The sequence below is a fragment of the Cololabis saira genome, unplaced genomic scaffold (genome assembly GCF_033807715.1).
Source record: "Cololabis saira isolate AMF1-May2022 unplaced genomic scaffold, fColSai1.1 scf039, whole genome shotgun sequence".
Classification (NCBI taxonomy): Eukaryota; Metazoa; Chordata; class Actinopteri; order Beloniformes; family Belonidae; genus Cololabis; species Cololabis saira.
The window spans coordinates 85,664-100,000 of NW_026906203.1; positions in this window are offsets into that span (position 1 = coordinate 85,664).

Consider the following 14,337-nt stretch of genomic DNA (forward strand, 5'->3'; position numbering starts at 1 on the left):
CAGCTCTAAATGAGATCTTACTAATTATAGGGTTTTTAGAATATTTTTTTTGAAACCATAACGGAGTAGGACTGTAAGAAATATGACCTCCACTCACAGCCCAGTCTAAAAAACGAGTTTTCACAAATTCTGTAGTCATACGGTTTATGAGACACAGAATTACTTTGCCATGGGTGAAGAGGACCATTCTTCATCCTTCCTCTTCGTCACCCTGCTCCAAAAAAAAGGTGGGGGCTGCCTTGTGATGTCACAGACCCTCCTGTGCTGGAATTCAATGGTAAGTATGCCTTTTTCATGAAAAATTCACCTTGTTTTATAAAAATAATAATAATAATAATACTATTTAAATAAATAATAATAATAATAATAATAATAATAATAATTAAATTCATAATAATAATAAATATAATAATAATTAAATAATACGTTTTATAATATATAAAAAACATAGCCTTCCTACCGTAATTATAATAACTTTAACTCTGTAATATTAACTCATAAAATTAGATCTTATCTTATCTTTATACTAAAATGGACACACCCTGGGAACTGATCATCCCGGCGGGGCCATCCTCGGGTGAGGGTGTCTGGTGGTAATGGCCGAAACACCCCGTGATCCCGGGGTTCACTACTGATGATGTGTCCTATAAATAGACTTAAAATAGACATAAAATAGAATTTAAAATAAGATTGCTAGACAATTAAAGAAACTAACCTCTACAACAACAAACTCTCCACCCTATCTTAGTGGAGAGTTACAATACTTAAACAACAAAAAAAACTTTCCAACAATGAAATGCTTAAAATACAAGGAAATGCTGCCATTTTTTCCAGAACTCCAAGGAAGATTCATACAGCTTCACAAACAAAGAATTATTTTATTATTATTTTTTTATATATATTTTTTTATATTTTTTTATTTTTTATTTTTTATTTTTTGGAATTTTTTGAATTTTTTGAAAAGATAAAAAAATAAAGTTTTCTTTCCAGAAACCTAATGGTGGTTCCCACTTTTTTACAAACACATATACACATTATTTCCAGAACTCTAAAGGATGTTCCCACAATTTTTACAAACACATAATATAAGTCTCCACATCTTTGCAAACACATTATTTCCAGAACTCTAAGTGAGGTTCCCATATTTCTACAAACACATATTATGTCCAGAACCTGGAGGAAGGTTCACACGATTTTACAAACACACATGAAACTTTTTTCTCCAAAACTTAAAGGGACATTCTCACATTTTCACAAGGATTTTTTCCAGAATTTCCACTTCTGTATGAACTTTATTTTTGAAATGGATGGTGAAGAAATGGATCAGAAGAGCCGTGGAGCTGCCCAGTCGTCGGATGAAGGAGGGGATTCTTCGAGGGAACCTTCAACAACTAACCATAACCCTAACCCCAACCCTAACCTTAACCCTAAACCCTAATCATTACCCTAACCCCTGACCCCTAACCTTAACCCCGAACCCTTACCCTAACCCCAACCCCTAACCCTTGACCTCTAACCCTAACCTTAACCCCGAACCCTTGCCCTAACCCCAACCCCTAACCCTAACCCTTAATCATAACCCTAACCCCTGACCCCTAACCTTAACCCTTAACTCTAACCCTAACCCCTGACCCTAACCCTTATCCCAACCACATCCCAGCCTGGATCTACGAAGACATTTACGACTCCACCCACCACCCTCCTCCTTCTTTCTTTCCCTCGTACTGCGTGGGAGCGAGAGGGGGCAGGATAACGGCCCGTCAAGGCGGGGGAGAGACCTGCCCCTATAAGGCAACTCTCCCTGGTCCTGACCCCTCTCAACCAAATGTGGAACTCTCTCAACCAGATGTGGAGCTCCCTCATCCCCACCCTGGACCTGATCCCATCCCAGCCTGGATCTACGAGGACATTCATGACTCCACCCATCACCTCCTCCTTCTTTTACTCCCTCGCTCTGCGTGGGAGTGTGAGAGGGGCAGGATAACGGCCCGTCAAGGCGGGGAAGAGACCTGCCCCTATAAGGCAACTCTTCCTGGTCCTGACCCCTCTCACCCAAATCTGTAATTGACCTGTTGTCTCTCCTCTACTACTAAGCAAACCTAAACTTGTAATTGACCTTTTGTCTCTCTACTACTAATCAAACTTTTAGTGGATAGTACGGTCAAGAGAGCCAAATGGACGACGTGCGCTGGCCTGTCGCATTGCCTTTGGTCCCTGTAAACCACCGAGTCGACGGACGAGGTGGGGGGATCATCGAGAAACCTGAAAAATCTAACCCTAACCCTAACCCTAACCCTAACCCTAACCCTAACCCTAACCCTAACCCTAACCCTAACCCTAACCCTAACCCTTTCCTATGGGGGGACGTTTTGCCCTATATCTCCGGAACAGAACGTCGTAGAGCTTCGACACCCGAATCCGTCGGACATATTTCGGGGTCTAGCTCTCCAACAAGACCAACCCCGAGTCTCTACGACCTTCAGAGGCTGAGATATGAAAGATCTAAACTTTTTTTTTAGATTTTCTCCCACTTCTCAAGGTCGTAGAAGGTCGAGGCTGGGCTCGTTGGAAAGCTAGACCACCGAATTAGGACTGGTGAAGGTTTCGAAGCTCTAAGACCTTCCTATAAAAAGTTATTCGCGAAAGCTCCCAGGGAGCTTACCTCATTTTACCCCCTTAATCTAACCCTAACCCTAACCCTAACCCTAACCCTAACCCTTGACTTAGTGAAAATCTTAGAAAATTTACAAGTATTTTTCCCAGAAAAAGTTTGTTTAATATAGGTACCCACCGACTCCAAATGGCCTAAAACGTGCTCCTAAACACTTTCTGGGTTAACCTTTTTCACCAAAACACTTAGTCAAATTTCAGGAAATTTTCGCTCCATTCATTTCCAATGCGATACACATTTCCGGTCATAACTTTCGAACGGAAGGTCGTAGAGACTTGGAAACAGCTTCCGTCGGACATAATTCGACGACGAGCTTTCCAACGGTACCATCCATGAGCAAATGATCCACTCCTAGCAAAAGTTACAGACCTTTTAACTTGCTTTTCTCTGATTGGACGAGAAGACAAGGTCCCACCCCTTCCTCATTAGTATTCCTGGAATCAGGGTACATGAAAATGGGGGGGTAGCCGAAGTGTCAAGCAAATGATCCACTGTTTAGGGGGTCAAATCAAAGATTCCAAAGTGGCACTCAGCCCCTATCCTAACCCTAACCCTAACCCTAACCCTAACCCTAAACCCTAACCCTAACCCTAACCCTAACCCTAACCCTAACCCTAACCCTAACCCTAACCCTAACCCTAACGCATAAGGGGTACCCAGTGACCTTGATTCACCATACAGCACATCTCACATCAAAACTCTGAAACTATTCAGAGGTCTCGCACCATACGCTACTGACAAAAGTACTTTAGTGCATACGGATCTCAACTGGATGTACGATGTGAGAGTGCAACACTACCTTCTGCGAACTCTGGTAACGCCTACGAGCGTTAGGAGGCAGTAGCGTATTGGTTTCCCGCAGGGAGCCGTTGAACACAAACCCTAACCCTAACCCTAACCCTAACCCTAACCCTAACCCTAACCCTAACGCATAAGGGGTACCCAGTGACCTTGATTCACCATACAGCACATCTCACATCAAAACTCTGAAACTATTCAGAGGTCTCGCACCATACGCTACTGACAAAAGTACTTTAGTGCATACGGATCTCAACTGGATGTACGATGTGAGAGTGCAACACTACCTTCTGCGAACTCTGGTAACGCCTACGAGCGTTAGGAGGCAGTAGCGTATTGGTTTCCCGCAGGGAGCCGTTGAACACAAACCCTAACCCTAACCCTAACCCTAACCCTAACCCTAACCCTCAAATTTCACAATTATTTTTCCCAAAAAAAATTTGTTTATAGGTACATATCGACTCCAAATGGCCTAAAACGTGCTCCTAAACACTTTCTGTGGGAACTTTTTTCACCAAAACACTTAGTCAAATTTCAGGAAATTTTCGCTCCATTCATTTTCAATGCGATACACATTTCCGGTCATAACTTCCGAACGGAAGGTCGTAGAGACTTGGAAACTGCTTCCGTCGAACATAATACGACCACGAGCTTTCCAACGGTACCATCCATGAGCAAATGATCCACTCCTAGCAAAAGTTACAGACCTTTGAACTTACTTTTCGCTGATTGGACGAGAAGACAAGGTCCCACCCCTTCCTCATTAGTATTACTGGAATCAGGGTACACGAAAATGGGGGGGTAGCCGAAGTGTCAAGCAAATGATCCACTGTTTAGGGGGTCAAATCAAAGATTCCAAAGTGGCACTCAGCCCCTATCCTAACCCTAACCCTAACCCTAACCCTAACCCTAACCCTAACCCTAACCCTTAACCCTAACCCTAACCCTAACCCTAACCCTTAACCCTAACCCTAACCCTAACCCTACACTGTGGCCCTAACCCTTTACCCCCTATCCTAACCCTAACCCTAACCCTAACCCTCCCTGTGCAGTTGTACTGAACCTAACCATCTCCTGGGGACTTGCCTGAACTCAAACAGTTGACTTAGTGAAAATCTTAGAAAATTTACAAGTATTTTTCCCAAAAGAAGTTTGTTTAATATTGGTACCTATCGACTCCAAATGGCCTGAAACGTGCTCCTAACTACTTTCTGGGTGAACCTTTTTCACCAAAACACTTAGTCAAATTTCAGGAAATTATCGCTCCATTCATTTTCAATGTGATACACATTTCCGGTCATAACTTCCGAACGGAAGGTCGTAGAGACTTGGAAACTGCTTCCGTCGAACATAATACGACCACGAGCTTTCCAACGGTACCATCCATGAGCAAATGATCCACTCCTAGCAAAAGTTACAGACCTTTCAACTTGCTTTTCGCTGATTGGACGAGAAGACAAGGTCCCACCCCTTCCTCATTAGTATTACTGGAATCAGGGTACCCGAAAATGGGGGGGTAGCCGAAGTGTAGAGCAAATGATCCACTGTTTAGGGGGTCAAATCAAAGATTCCAAAGTGGCACTCTTGCCCTATCCTAACCCTAACCCTAACCCTAACCCTAACCCTAACCCTAACCCTAACCCTAACCCTAACCCTAACCGGCCCAAAGGTGGCTTTTACCCCCTATCCTAACCCTAACCCTAACCCTAACCCTAAACCCTAACCCTAACCCTAACCCTAACCCTAACCCTAACCCTACTGACAAAAGTACTTTAGTGCATACGGATCTCAACTGGATGTACGATGTGAGAATGCAACACTACCTTCTGCGAACTCTGGTAACGCCTACGAGCGTTAGGAGGCAGTAGCGTATTGGTTTCCCGCAGGGAGCCGTTGAACACAAACCCTAACCCTAACCCTAACCCTAACCCTAACCCCTAAACCCTAACCCTAACCCTAACCCTAACCCTGAACCTAATCATCTCCTGGGGACTTGCCTGAACTCAAACAGTTGACTAAGTGAAAATCTTAGAAAATTTACAAGTATTTTTCCCCAAAAAAGTTTGTTTAATATAGGTACATATCGACTCCAAATGGCCCAAAACGTGCTCCTAAACACTTTCCGGGGGAACTTTTTTCACCAAAACACTTAGTCAAATTTCAGGAAATTTTCGCTCCATTCATTTTCAATGCGATACACATTTCCGGTCATAACTTCCGAACGGAAGGTCGTAGAGACTTGGAAACTGCTTCCGTCGAACATAATACGACCACGAGCTTTCCAACGGTACCATCCATGAGCAAATGATCCACTCCTAGCAAAAGTTACAGACCTTTGAACTTGCTTTTCGCTGATTGGACGAGAAGACAAGGTCCCACCCCTTCCTCATTAGTATTACTGGAATCAGGGTACCCGAAAATGGGGGGGTAGCCGAAGTGTAGAGCAAATGATCCACTGTTTAGGGGGTCAAATCAAAGATTCCAAAGTGGCACTCAGCCCCTATCCTAACCCTAACCCTAACCCTAACCCTAACCCTAACCCTAACCCTAACCCTAACCCTAACCCTAACCCTAACCTGATCCACTGTTTAGGGGGTCAAATCAAAGATTCCAAAGTGGCACTCTTGCCCTATCCTAACCCTAACCCTAACCCTAACCCTAACCCTAACCCTAACCCTAACCCTTGAACACAAACCCTAACCCTAACCCTAACCCTAACCCTCATCGAGATAGCATCAAACAACTAACCCTAACCCTAACCCTAAACCCTAACCCTAACCTAACTCTCCTGGGGACTTGCCTGAACTAAAACAGTTGACTTAGTGAAAATCTTAGAAAATTTACAAGTATTTTTCCCAAATAAAGTTTGTTTAATATAGGTACCTATCGACTCCAAATGGCCTGAAACGTGCTCCTAACTACTTTCTGGGTGAACCTTTTTCACCAAAACACTTAGTCAAATTTCAGGAAATTTTCGCTCCATTCATTTTCAATGCGATACACATTTCCGGTCATAACTTCCGAACGAAAGGTCGTAGAGACTTGGAAACTGCTTCCGTCGAACATAATACGACCACGAGCTTTCCAACGGTACCATCCATGAGCAAATGATCCACTCCTAGCAAAAGTTACAGACCTTTGAACTTGCTTTTCGCTGATTGGACGAGAAGACAAGGTCCCACCCCTTCCTCATTAGTATTACTGGAATCAGGGTACATGGAAATGGGGGGGTAGCCGAAGTGTCAAGCAAATGATCCACTGTTTAGGGGGTCAAATCAAAGATTCCAAAGTGGCACTCAGCCCCTATCCTAACCCTAACCCTAACCCTAACCCTAACCCTAACCCTAACCCTAACCCTAACCCTAACCCTAAACCCTAAACCCTAAACCCTAACCCTAACCCTAACCCTAACCCTAACCCTAACCCTAACCCTAACCCTTGCCTTATCCTAACCCTAACCCTAACCCTAACCCTAACCCGAACACTAACCCTAACCCTAACCCTAACCCTAACCATCTCCTGGGGACTTGCCTGAACTCAAACAGTTGACTTAGTGAAAATCTTAGAAAATTTACAAGTATTTTTCCCAAAAAAGTTTGTTTAATATAGGTACCCATCGACTCCAAATGGCCTGAAACGTGCTCCTAACTACTTTCTGGGTGACCCTTTTTCACCAAAACACTTAGTCAAATTTCAGGAAATTTTCGCTCCATTCATTTTCAATGCGATACACATTTCCGGTCATAACTTCCGAACGGAAGGTCGTAGAGTGTTGGAAACTGCTTCCGTCGAACATAATACGACCACGAGCTTTCCAACGGTACCATCCATGAGCAAATGATCCACTCCTAGCAAAAGTTACAGACCTTTGAACTTGCTTTTCGCTGATTGGACGAGAAGACAAGGTCCCACCCCTTCCTCATTAGTATTACTGGAATCAGGGTACCCGAAAATGGGGGGGTAGCCGAAGTGTAGAGCAAATGATCCACTGTTTAGGGGGTCAAATCAAAGAATCCAAAGTGGCACTCTTGCCTTATCCTAACCCTAACCCTAACCCTAACCCTAACCCTAACCCTAACCCTAACCCTAACCCTAACCCTAACCCTAACCCTAGATTCCAAAGTGGCACTCTTGCCCTACCCTAACCCTAACCCTAACCCTAACCCTAACCCTAACCCTAACCCTAACCCTAACCCCTAACCCCTAACCCTAACCCTAACCCTAACCCTAACCCGAAAATGGGGGGGTAGCCGAAGTGTAGAGCAAATGATCCACTGTTTAGGGGGTCAAATCAAAGATTCCAAAGTGGCACTCTTGCCCTATCCTAACCCTAACCCTAACCCTAACCCTAACCCTAACCCTAACCCTTAGGGGGTCAAATCAAAGATTCCAAAGTGGCACTCAGCCCCTATCCTAACCCTAACCCTAACCCTAACCCTAACCCTAACCCTAACCCTAACCCCTAACCCTAACCCCTAACCCCTAACCCTAACCCTAACCCTAACCCTAACCCTAACCCTAACCCTAATCCTAACCCTAACCCTAACCCTTAATCTAACCCTAACCCTAACCCTAACCCTATCCACTGTTTAGGGGGTCAAATCAAAGATTCCAAAGTGGCACTCTTGCCTTATCCTAACCCTAACCCTAACCCTAACCCCTAACCAGAGGTAAAAGAAATACAAAATCAGTCATCAGAAAGTGAATCAAACAACTCAAAATGACCTGAAACGTGCTCCTAAACACTTTCTTGAGGGTCGTTTTTGGACAAAACACTTGGTGTAATTTTTACACCTTTTCGCGCCCATTCGTTTCCTATGGGGGGACGTTTTGCCCTATATCTCCGGAACGGAACGTCGTAGAGCTTCGGAACCCGAATCCGTCGGACATATTTCGGGGTCTAGCTCTCCAACAAGACCAACGCCGAGTCTCTACGACCTTCAGAGGCTGAGATATGAAAGATTTAAACATTTGTTTTAGATTTTCTCCCACTTCCCAAGGGCGTAGAAGGTCGAGGCTGGGCTCGTTGGAAAGCTAGACCGCCGAATTAGGTCTGGTGAAGGTTTCGAAGCTCTAAGACCTTCCTATAAAAAGTTATTCGCGAAAGCTCCCAGGGAGCTTACCTCATTTTACCCCCTTAATCTAACCCTAACCCTAACCCTAACCCTAACCCTAACCCTAACCCTAACCCTAACCCTAACCCTAACCCCAACCCCTAACCCTAACCCTAACCCTTAAACTCTAACCCTAACCCTAACCCCTGACCCTAACCCTTATCCCAACCACATCCCAGCCTGGATCTACGAAGACGTTCACGACTCCACCCACCACCCTCCTCCTTCTCTCTTTCCCTCGTACTGCGTGGGAGCGAGAGGGGGCAGGATAACGGCCCGTCAAGGCGGGGGAGAGACCTGCCCCTATAAGGCAACTCTCCCTGGTCCTGTCCCCTCTCAACCAGATGTGAAGCCCTCTCAACCAGATGTGGAACTCTCTCAACCAGATGTGGAGCTTCCTCATCCCCGCCCTGGACCTGATCCCATCCCAACCTGGATCTACGAGGACATTCATGACTCCACCCATCACCTCCTCCTTCTTTTACTCCCTCGCTCTGCGTGGGAGTGTGAGAGGGGCAGGATAACGGCCCGTCAAGGCGGGGAAGAGACCTGCCCCTATAAGGCAACTCTTCCTGGTCCTGACCCCTCTCACCCAAATCTGTAACTGACCTTTTGTCTCTACTACTAATCAAACTTAAACTTGTTCATTGACCTGTTGTCTCCACTATTAATCTAACTTTCAGTGGATAGTACGGTCAAGAGAGCTATGACGACGTGCGCCGGCCTGTGCATTGCCTTTGGTCCCTGTAAACCACCGAGTCGACGGACGAGGTGGGGGGATCATCGAGAAACCTGAAAAATCTAACCCTAACCCTAACCCTAACCCTAACCCTAACCCTAACCCTAACCCTAACCCAAGGTCCCACCCCTTCCTCATTAGTATTCCTGGAATCAGGGTACATGAAAATGGGGGGGTAGCCGAAGTGTCAAGCAAATGATCCACTGTTTAGGGGGTCAAATCAAAGATTCCAAAGTGGCACTCAGCCCCTATCCTAACCCTAACCCTAACCCTAACCCTAACCCTAACCCTAACCCTAACCCTATCAAAAGTTATTAGCGAATGGGCTATAGCCCATACCTCATTTTACCCCCTTAATCTAACCCTAACCCTAACCCTAACCCTAACCCTTGAACGGAGCGTCGTAGAGCTTCAACACCCAAATCCGTCGGACACATTTCGGGGTCTAGCTCTCCAACAAGACCAACCCCGAGTCTCTACGACCTTCAGAGGCTGAGATATTTAAGATTTAAACTTTTTTCTGAGATTTTCTCCAACTTCCCAAAGTCGTAGAAGGTCGAGGGCGGGCTCGTTGGAAGGCTAGACCCCAAAATAGGTGTGACGCGACCAGGTTTCGTAGCTCTGGGACCTTCCTATCAAAAGTTATTAGCGGAAGGGTAATTTACCCTTACCTCATTTTACCCCCTTAATCTAACCCTAACCCTAACCCTAACCCTAACCCTAACCCTAACCCTAACCCTTCCTCATTAGTATTCCTGGAATCAGGGTACATGAAAATGGGGGGGTAGCCGAAGTGTCAAGCAAATGATCCACTGTTTAGGGGGTCAAATCAAAGATTCCAAAGTGGCACTCAGCCCCTATCCTAACCCTAACCCTAACCCTAACCCTAACCCTAACCCTAACCCTAACCCTAACCTATCGACACCAAATGGCCTAAAACGTGCTCCTAAACACTTTCTGGGTTAACCTTTTTCACCAAAACACTTAGTCAAATTTCAGGAAATTTTCGCTCCATTCATTTCCAATGCGATACACATTTCCGGTCATAACTTCCGAACGGAAGGTCGTAGAGACTTGAAAACAGCTTTGTTGGAAAGCTAGACCCCGAAATAGGTCTGACGCGACCAGGTTTCGAAGCTCTAGGACCTTCCTATCAAAAGTTATTTAAAAAAAACACTTTTTACCCATGATCCTTTGCTCCAATCGCAAAAACGACACCGTCAGCCAGGTTCGGATTTGAGCCGGTGGCTCAAAAGTGGCTAAACCCCCCTATCCTAACCCTAACCCTAACCCTAACCCTAACCCTAACCCTAACCCTAACCCTAACCCTACCTAATCATCTCCTGGGGACTTGCCTGAACTCAAACAGTTGACTAAGTGAAAATCTTAGAAAATTTACAAGTATTTTTCCCCAAAAAAGTTTGTTTAATATAGGTACATATCGACTCCAAATGGCCCAAAACGTGCTCCTAAACACTTTCCGGGGGAACTTTTTTCACCAAAACACTTAGTCAAATTTCAGGAAATTTTCGCTCCATTCATTTTCAATGCGATACACATTTCCGGTCATAACTTCCGAACGGAAGGTCGTAGAGACTTGGAAACTGCTTCCGTCGAACATAATACGACCACGAGCTTTCCAACGGTACCATCCATGAGCAAATGATCCACTCCTAGCAAAAGTTACAGACCTTTGAACTTGCTTTTCGCTGATTGGACGAGAAGACAAGGTCCCACCCCTTCCTCATTAGTATTACTGGAATCAGGGTACCCGAAAATGGGGGGGTAGCCGAAGTGTAGAGCAAATGATCCACTGTTTAGGGGGTCAAATCAAAGATTCCAAAGTGGCACTCAGCCCCTATCCTAACCCTAACCCTAACCCTAACCCTAACCCTAACCCTAACCCTAACCCTAACCCTAACCCTAACCCTTCCCAAAAGAAATTTGTTTATAGGTACATATCGACTCCAAATGGCCTAAAACGTGCTCCTAAACACTTTCTAGGGGAACTTTTTTCACCAAAACACTTAATCAAATTTCAGGAAATTTTCGCTCCATTCATTTTCAATGCGATACACATTTCCGGCCATAACTTCCGAACGGAAGGTCGTAGAGACTTGGAAACTGCTTCCGTCGAACATAATACGACCACGAGCTTTCCAACGGTACCATCCATGAGCAAATGATCCACTCCTAGCAAAAGTTACAGACCTTTGAACTTGCTTTTCGCTGATTGGACGAGAAGACAAGGTCCCACCCCTTCCTCATTAGTATTACTGGAATCAGGGTACATGGAAATGGGGGGGTAGCCGAAGTGTCAAGCAAATGATCCACTGTTTAGGGGGTCAAATCAAAGATTCCAAAGTGGCACTCAGCCCCTATCCTAACCCTAACCCTAACCCTAACCCTAACCCTAACCCTAACCCTATCCTAACCCTAACCCTAACCCTAACCCTAACCCTAACCACCTTTGGGCCGGTGGCCCAAAGGTGGCTTTTACCCCCTATCCTAACCCTAACCCTAACCCTAACCCTAACCCTAACCCTAAACCCTAACCCTAACCCTAACCCTAACCCTAACCCTACTGACAAAAGTACTTTAGTGCATACGGATCTCAACTGGATGTACGATGTGAGAATGCAACACTACCTTCTGCGAACTCTGGTAACGCCTACGAGCGTTAGGAGGCAGTAGCGTATTGGTTTCCCGCAGGGAGCCGTTGAACACAAACCCTAACCCTAACCCTAACCCTAACCCTAAACCCTAACCCTAACCCTAACCCTAACCCTGAACCTAATCATCTCCTGGGGACTTGCCTGAACTCAAACAGTTGACTAAGTGAAAATCTTAGAAAATTTACAAGTATTTTTCCCCAAAAAAGTTTGTTTAATATAGGTACATATCGACTCCAAATGGCCCAAAACGTGCTCCTAAACACTTTCCGGGGGAACTTTTTTCACCAAAACACTTAGTCAAATTTCAGGAAATTTTCGCTCCATTCATTTTCAATGCGATACACATTTCCGGTCATAACTTCCGAACGGAAGGTCGTAGAGACTTGGAAACTGCTTCCGTCGAACATAATACGACCACGAGCTTTCCAACGGTACCATCCATGAGCAAATGATCCACTCCTAGCAAAAGTTACAGACCTTTGAACTTGCTTTTCGCTGATTGGACGAGAAGACAAGGTCCCACCCCTTCCTCATTAGTATTACTGGAATCAGGGTACCCGAAAATGGGGGGGTAGCCGAAGTGTAGAGCAAATGATCCACTGTTTAGGGGGTCAAATCAAAGATTCCAAAGTGGCACTCAGCCCCTATCCTAACCCTAACCCTAACCCTAACCCTAACCCTAACCCTAACCCTAACCCTAACCCTAACCCTAACCCTAACCCTAACCCTTCCCAAAAGAAATTTGTTTATAGGTACATATCGACTCCAAATGGCCTAAAACGTGCTCCTAAACACTTTCTAGGGGAACTTTTTTCACCAAAACACTTAATCAAATTTCAGGAAATTTTCGCTCCATTCATTTTCAATGCGATACACATTTCCGGCCATAACTTCCGAACGGAAGGTCGTAGAGACTTGGAAACTGCTTCCGTCGAACATAATACGACCACGAGCTTTCCAACGGTACCATCCATGAGCAAATGATCCACTCCTAGCAAAAGTTACAGACCTTTGAACTTGCTTTTCGCTGATTGGACGAGAAGACAAGGTCCCACCCCTTCCTCATTAGTATTACTGGAATCAGGGTACATGGAAATGGGGGGGTAGCCGAAGTGTCAAGCAAATGATCCACTGTTTAGGGGGTCAAATCAAAGATTCCAAAGTGGCACTCAGCCCCTATCCTAACCCTAACCCTAACCCTAACCCTAACCCTAACCCTAACCCTATCCTAACCCTAACCCTAACCCTAACCCTAACCCTAACCACCTTTGGGCCGGTGGCCCAAAGGTGGCTTTTACCCCCTATCCTAACCCTAACCCTAACCCTAACCCTAACCCTAACCCTAAACCCTAACCCTAACCCTAACCCTAACCCTAACCCTAACCCTACTGACAAAAGTACTTTAGTGCATACGGATCTCAACTGGATGTACGATGTGAGAATGCAACACTACCTTCTGCGAACTCTGGTAACGCCTACGAGCGTTAGGAGGCAGTAGCGTATTGGTTTCCCGCAGGGAGCCGTTGAACACAAACCCTAACCCTAACCCTAACCCTAACCCTAAACCCTAACCCTAACCCTAACCCTAACCCTGAACCTAATCATCTCCTGGGGACTTGCCTGAACTCAAACAGTTGACTAAGTGAAAATCTTAGAAAATTTACAAGTATTTTTCCCCAAAAAAGTTTGTTTAATATAGGTACATATCGACTCCAAATGGCCCAAAACGTGCTCCTAAACACTTTCCGGGGGAACTTTTTTCACCAAAACACTTAGTCAAATTTCAGGAAATTTTCGCTCCATTCATTTTCAATGCGATACACATTTCCGGTCATAACTTCCGAACGGAAGGTCGTAGAGACTTGGAAACTGCTTCCGTCGAACATAATACGACCACGAGCTTTCCAACGGTACCATCCATGAGCAAATGATCCACTCCTAGCAAAAGTTACAGACCTTTGAACTTGCTTTTCGCTGATTGGACGAGAAGACAAGGTCCCACCCCTTCCTCATTAGTATTACTGGAATCAGGGTACCCGAAAATGGGGGGGTAGCCGAAGTGTAGAGCAAATGATCCACTGTTTAGGGGGTCAAATCAAAGATTCCAAAGTGGCACTCAGCCCCTATCCTAACCCTAACCCTAACCCTAACCCTAACCCTAACCCTAACCCTAACCCTAACCCTAACCCTAACCGGCCCAAAGGTGGCTTTTACCCCCTATCCTAACCCTAACCCTAACCCTAACCCTAAACCCTAACCCTAACCCTAACCCTAACCCTAACCCTAACCCTACTGACAAAAGTACTTTAGTGCATACGGATCTCAACTGGATGTACGATG